Here is a 7,612-nt window from a genome sequence, read left to right on the forward strand (position 1 = left end):
TAATGGGGATACAAATAAATAAATAAATGCATGATGCTAATTCTTAAAGGTCCTGGAATAGACATTCAGAGCATTCATATAGCAGCAAACCACCATCCACGCATGCGTGTTAGTCCATGTGAGTCCCTAGCCCCTTTTACACTGCCAGATTTTCGGCGAATGTTGGGCCGTTTTGCCGGCAAGCTGTGAGCGTTTAGACACACAGAGCCATTGATCCAAGGTGCCCAATTTTCCCCCTCGTAGGGTAGACATATTGGCGAAACCTTTTTGGTTTAAACAGACCGAGACGCCCTTCCGCCACGGGAGGGGCTATTGATGACTTGTGGAAGGAACTGTTGATGACGCCGCACGTGTGACCCACTGGTGGTGGACTAACAGGAAACAGCTGATAGCAAGAATGAGCAGCTAGTACTAGTAGCAAGAGGGAAACGCAAACCTGACAGACACTGTAAAGATGAGCAACTGGGGAGACAGAGTGTTGCGTGCCCTCCTTGCCCTCGCAAATGAAGACGCCATTAAGTGGCGGGGACAGTGAAGGACGGGCCAGTTTATGAGAGAATCGCCGAAGGACTGACTAGCTGCGGCTTCCCTCGGAGCACGTCACTGTTTACGTCACACACTGAGCTACACGTTTTGTTATTTGCTCACGCCCCCCATTGCCCCGAAAAAGGCACATTCTGTATGAACAGAAGTAGGTAGGCGGCATTTTGCTGCACTCCCCGATTTTGTTTTTATACTGCCAATGCTGAAAAAAGACTGATTGGGCTTTCCTGCAAATTTGCACAATTCCTATTTAAAAAGGGCTGCTGTGTGTGTATCCCACTGGCTAGCTAATTGCTGCCGCTCTGCAGTGCACTCATACTGCCGTTACCTCTAATAACAGAACAGCGTTGTCGAGTAAACTTTGCGCCCACATTCTGGTTCCCCTCAGGTTAACAGTTAGGGTTCATACAGTCATGGAAAACCTGAAAAAGTCATGGTATTTCACAAGCACATTTTCCAGGCCTGGAAAAGTCATGGAAATAGTCAAAAGTCATTGAAGGTTTTTGAAAAGTCATGGAATTTTGTTGTGTATAATGAAATTGTTGCAATAATCTTCCATGGATAACTTTCCATGTAATGATAAGAGCAAATTAATTCTCTTTGGCTGTTTACCATTTTGTACGTTTCGTCACTTTCTCCCGGTATACTTCTCTCCCTTCCTGTATGCCAGCCAGCTAAAATAATGTTTGAATAGAGGTTGAATCTGATACGTTTGATCCTTGGTCCTTGAATATTTCTGGAAAAGTTTGGACATTTTGTCCATGAATATGTGTGGGAACCCTAAACAGTGCAAGTTCTGTGAGCACTTTTGCCGTTGTTTGCACTGTTAGCTGCTAGCCGCCAGCTCAAACACCTCAATGTTGAGAACCATATGCAGACTATCTCGCCCCAGACTCTGAATCATAAATATGCTCTGAATGTTGCATACAGCTCCTTTGAAACAGCAAAGCTACTAATATCTTTGTAAAACCATTGTCATTGGTGCATCAAATTAAGCAAACTCGGCCATTTGTTCATCAGTGCGATAGGCACAATGCAGGATCCAAATGTAAATCTAGCAAAATTTAGGGCCAGTTTCACAGACAAGGCTTAAGCCTAGTGCCTGACTAAAATGCTCATTTAAGCTCTCTTAGCTCAAAGGGACATAGTGGCACAGACATATCTTAAAATACTTGTAGATTTAGCCTGTTCTGGATTAAATTAAGGTGGTTGCAAGAGGGAGGATAAGAACGACTCCAGGACTAAAATGAAGCTTGATCTTCCAAGGAGGCAGGTTTAACTTCTGCTTTACAATGTTTGTGACAGAGCATGGATTACCTGAAATAGACTACTTGGAATATCTAAATGAAGACCGTCATGCTATATAAGGGCCAGAGGAAGGCCTGCACCGACTTCTCTCCAGGTTATGATAAAGTTTAGGTTTTTGGCATCTGGAGGCTTTCGTTGTGAAACTGGTGATTTGTGCGGTGCCAGTGAGGCAACTGTTTGCAGAATAGTTCATCAAGTTTGCAGAGCCATTTTTGAACTTCAGAGCGTTTACTTTAAGTTTTCTGATGCTGCAGGCCAAGCTGACTATACCGTGGAATTCTATGAATACGGGCAATGTCCAAGAATAATTGGCTGTGTAGATGGATGTCATGTGCCCATCAAATTTTCATCAACTCCTGATGCTGAGGAGGAACTGCTTTTCCATGAATGTTCAGGATGTATGCAGTTTTTAATTTAGAGTTTTTTTGAAACATTGTTGCCTGTTGGAAAGGTGCATCTCATAATTCAGATCGGACAACATAGTGGACTGCGACTTGGTGATCGTAGGTTTGACCAGAGTATCCTTCGATTCACGCCATACCTAAATCCTACAACACCTCAGCAGCAAAGATACAATAGAGCTCATATGCGCACCAGAGGGTTGGTCAAGTGTATGTTTGGTTTGGAGTTTGGAAAAATCAGTTTCAGTTTTGTGTAATACACTACAAAATTCTCATTGTACTTACAATTACTTTCACTGTTAGCACTGTTAGCAGCACAAATACACTCCTATGGTCCTTCGAATAAAAGCATAATAAAGATTGGCATAGACAGTGGAATATGCTGTATATACTGTACCAAGTGAAGTAATTAATTTAGTTTCTTTGGTGTGTTTACCATTTGTGCTCTGAGCTGTCTAAATGATCATTGTCTGGTATACCATCCAGAGGCTGCTGATGCTCTCTTATTCCAGACAGCAAGTAACTCTTCATGAGTCCTGGGTTTTCTTTTTTCCCACTAGGCCCACCACTAGTTGTAAATGGCTCCTCTCTTGTCTGCATTATCTATTTTTAAAGCCAGTTTAAGGTTCTCCCACAGAGTCTATAAAGGCAGATATCACTCAATATAAACAATATAAAAAATAATAAAATAAGAATTATGAGATACTGATAATTATGAAGATAGCTCACCTGACGTTGTACTGTCCTTGTGGTTACATTTTCATTTGCACTGAACTCACTGCAAATCACAGCCCAACCACTCTTTTTCTTTTGCTCAGTAGCAGCAGTACGATTTTTACTTTTAGTTACTGGATGGTTTGACACAATTTGTTTTAGTAGTGTTTTCTTTAACAAATTAATTTGGCCTCTGCCATCGTTTGGTCTCAAGTTTCACACCAGTAATGGTGTTTTCTATTCCATTCTCGGTTTTCATGGGCACCGTGAGACCAACAGCATGTGCGTGTGTTCTCATTTAGAGCCCCGTTCCCACCAAACACTTTTGGTATGGTACCTTTGGAACCAACAGTAACCCTTCAGTCATGGTACCTAGACTCTGGGTTCTCGACTGCAAACAGTACTCTTAAATGTGGACGGGGTTGTTGTCACCTACTGCTCTGTCCAGCTCTCACTGTATTTCCTCCTTTATCAGTCTGCACCTTGTTTATCGTCCACAGAACGAGGCTGCACGCCAACATTTTCAGAACATAGAACAGGCTGCAGTGAGAGTCTCTCTCTATGGGATATTTAGAAATAGTGGGTTTGTGCATTTAGTCCTCCTCAGGCAAGCTCAGGGGTTTAGTGTTGAACAATGTTCCGCACTGCTTCTGTTTTTTTCCCCAAGTGAGGGTTGGGATATATACAGTTCACTTAGTTGGGTGGAAATTAATATATATTTTTAAATGCTTGAAGATCCATTACTAAAAGTTTGGGTCATCCAAGAGAGAGACAATAAAAAATTAAATTGTCAAAGTTGTTACATTGAAATTTAAGGTGTGCTGATGGATTCTTGTCGTCAACCCACACATTGAGTAACATTACAAGTTACCGTTCCACCTTAAAAGTTAGTCAGTCTACAGCTACTGCAAGAGGCAGCAGGGCATCCTTTATTTTTATAATTCAACTCAGCCCTGACCAGAGTGACCATCCTCTATTGACCAATCAACAGACTGCAGTGTTCACAGCTCCACCTTTTAGTACCAGATCTGTGTGCTAGGTACCCCAACAGAGGGGTGACCAAAAATGTGGACCGTACAGAACGGTTCCATTGGTACCATCCACAACTTTTCACAGTGGAAACAGAAAAAAAGCGTACTGAGCTGAACTGAAGCGAACCATACTGCTCGGTGGAAACGGGACTTTACCGTACACTGGGACTCCATAGTTGCAGACAAACTAAGCCAAATTTAAGCCACTTTCATGAAAGCCACTTAAATGTTTAACTTGTCCACATTAAGGCCTACTCCTGGCTTAATCTAAGCCATGTTTGCGAAACCAGTCCTGTTTTCTGTAAGTGGTTGCCAAAGTCGTCCAGATGTGGCCCATTTTACATGGTAGAAGTTTTGAATGCACCACACTACTGCAGCCATTTTTTGGGGGGACGAATGCTCATATCAACTCCTTGTGATTCTGCCAAATTGGATGGCATGGAAGGTGCTGCAACATGATAGATTAAATGACATAACTCAGTGTTCTTGAGTCTGTCTCAGTTGAACTTTAGCACAGCTCATCCTTGATCAAAGCTGTAATAGGTAACCCATAAAAGATGATTGTATTCTCCAAAAATTAACATCACAGTCTACCAGTATGTGTTGAATTAATATAGATTAAATATGCATTGCATTCATATGCTTACCATAAAGTCCTTTGTTTTATACAGATTGTACCATTTTAGCGCAAACCAGCGTTAACCTGCAGTACTGTTAACTGCATAATACAGTTTGCAGTGCGGTCTGCTGCAGTTTACTGAGAGTGACCCTCAGTATTAGTCAATCTGATTGAGCAAACATTGGCTGAAAGTCCAGACACAATGAAGTCATGCACAGGGTATCACCATGTCATAAATAAGCATGTTTGCTCAAAGCCATATTGTTCTTCAGCTTTATCTGGAGTGGACTGATAGCACTTAAGCGCAAACCCGATAAAACTTCACTGATAGAACCGTTCTATAAATGCAGATCAAAGTTTATCATGTACCGCACAGCATAGAGAATAAATGCATGCACACATACATGCATCACACATTCATATGTGCAGAGATCCTTGAAGGTATGTAGTCTCAGGACCAATAAGTCAGAGATACGATGCGTGAATCAGTTGGGAATGGTTGCCTAAATGCTGCAGTGATAATGGTAGCATGTAACATTTGTGTTGCCCTTGATTTCATATAGTTCCACCTACACACTTGGGATGATGTTGGCATAAATGAGCTGACATGAATAAAGTATTACTACTGAAATAACCTACTATCATGTAGCACATGTGACATGCAGTTGCTTTTTTGTCCTCCACTCTCGGCATTGCCTTCATAATTCACAGTTATTTGAGGATCTTCTTTTTCCGGTCTGGTAATGACATTACTAACCATGTTACAACAAGCTAGCGTAGCATAGCATGCCTCCCAGTGTGACTCACTGGAATGGAATATTTTGGTTTGGGGGTGGGAAGGGCAGACAGCATGTTGCCTGATTTGTCATGTGGGTGGTCTTGTTGAGCGCAGTGGTACTGAGAACATTATATCAAACACAATTTAAGCTGTAACTTTTATTTTCAAAATGTAATAGGATAGTTCAACGTATTTTTTTTTTGTTTGTAATTTGTTACGAACCAAAAGCCTCGCACTAAGCGGTTCAGTGCAAATATGTGTATTGTTATGCTCCTCATATATTGTCAGTTGTTCATTTTATTTAATTGCCATTCAGTCGACCAGGTTACCTCATTATTGTTAAAAAATGTTGATAATTGTAAGTCTTAAAGGAATACTTAATCCACAAAATGACAATTTGCAAATTAGTCAGTGATCCTGTGTTGCCTTGAGTTTGTGAAGGGAACTTTTTTCTTGCATGTCTCCATGGAAAACAGCTAAATTTTGATTTTTTTGTTTGGGGACAGCATTTTACAACAGCAAAACTATATCTAAACACTTATTTTCAATCTCTCACACAATTTGTGCAGTATAATTCAGGTGTCATTTTTTCCAGTTGTATGCTCAGTACTTCCCAAACGCATGCATTTTTGCAAAGAAACACTTAGTACTTGAGTCTGGCTTTGAAGAGAGCGTAGATAAGGGGGCCAGCAATTGTATCAGGGGTACCTTGGGCCCCCCTTTGGGGTGCCAGTGATAATGTTAGGTAATGACAAATTTTGTCATGACATAACATGTCAACTCAAGTTGACTTGCTTGAGTATTTGCCTTCTGAAATAGCCTGTGTTGTGTTCATGTGTTGTCTTGTATATAACAAACCCCAGCACCGAACAAGAAGTAGCCCACACAGACAGTGGGTCCGTCATTTTTAAGCCAAACCCCACCTTAACGCGAAGATAATTTGTAAATATTTGTCTGAACCCGGCCTGACCCATCGGGTCCCATATAGTGCCCCAGGAATGAGTCCTAAAACCCGAAAATTAATTAGCATTTTACCACTCCTGGCCCCCTTGTTTCAAAGTCAATGGGCTTTTGGTTAGATGCCTGAAAATAATGTCTGTGGTTAACAAAAGTTTAAGACACATTTTGTTCTACGCATTAAAATTCATCAGTAAATACCCCAATTGTAAAGCTTTCATGTGTCTTAGAAAAGACGGTTGCTAACAAGTGGCTAAATGAGACTACAGAATGTCGAACACGGCTTCAGAGCTTTGCTGTGGTGGCGACATTAAGTCATGAGACCATGGTGTAGTTCGTTTAAACGTAGTAACGTCAGCTTTTTATTTCTGGCGATTGAAATTAGGCTTCAAAAATCATAAAAGTGGTGTTCATTTGTGAAGACTATCTTGCTGAACAAATGTGTTAGTATCATAAATGTTTGTTTGCCAAAGAGCTTATTTTCTGCAATAATCCAAAATTCAATGGAAAAAATCCGATAGGCATTTTCACTAAGGAACCAGGGCGACAGTAACTTCTGCATCAGGTGACAGAAAAGCATCATTTTTGAAGCACTTTATTGGGTCCTGTTGCCATTGGGTCCGGTATCCACACTCTGCAGTGAATATTTGTCCAGGCAGTTATTTTATCTTTTGTCTCAAATGTGCTTTTTGCATGTGCACCATAATTCAAACAGATAATGCAGACGAGACGTTATCATTTAAAAAGATGTGTTGAAATCTTCTCAGGGGTGGGTTTCATTAACACTGTTACTGACTGAATTATTCTGAATGCAAACATGAATGTCACATTTTCAAGAAGGGGGTTAATTTCAGAAGCGTTCAAAACATGAAACGCTTCTTGTAATTGCAGAGCCCACCAAGGGGAGCACACACATACATACACACACAGATTGTTTTAGCCCCCCTCCTTGTTGAATGTCCTTTTCCTATCGGCTGCAGGACACACAATTCTCCACCTGTACGGAACATGAAGTGTACTATATCTGTACAGTACATCATATACATTGCACCTTTGGCTTCCTTCCAATAGATGTACATACACATGCGTTTACAGAGACACACACACACACGCGCACACACATTGTCACTGGACTTTGATTGGCAAAATTGTGTTGGATTCAACCTTTGTTCTACCTTTGCAGACCTGACTGACCATGTGCTGCCACAGTAACTCTGTAGGAAGAAAATATAAAAGCATTGCTGATAGATGACTGAATAAG

This window comes from Epinephelus moara, chromosome 12 (assembly GCF_006386435.1).
Source record: "Epinephelus moara isolate mb chromosome 12, YSFRI_EMoa_1.0, whole genome shotgun sequence".
Classification (NCBI taxonomy): domain Eukaryota; kingdom Metazoa; phylum Chordata; class Actinopteri; order Perciformes; family Serranidae; genus Epinephelus; species Epinephelus moara.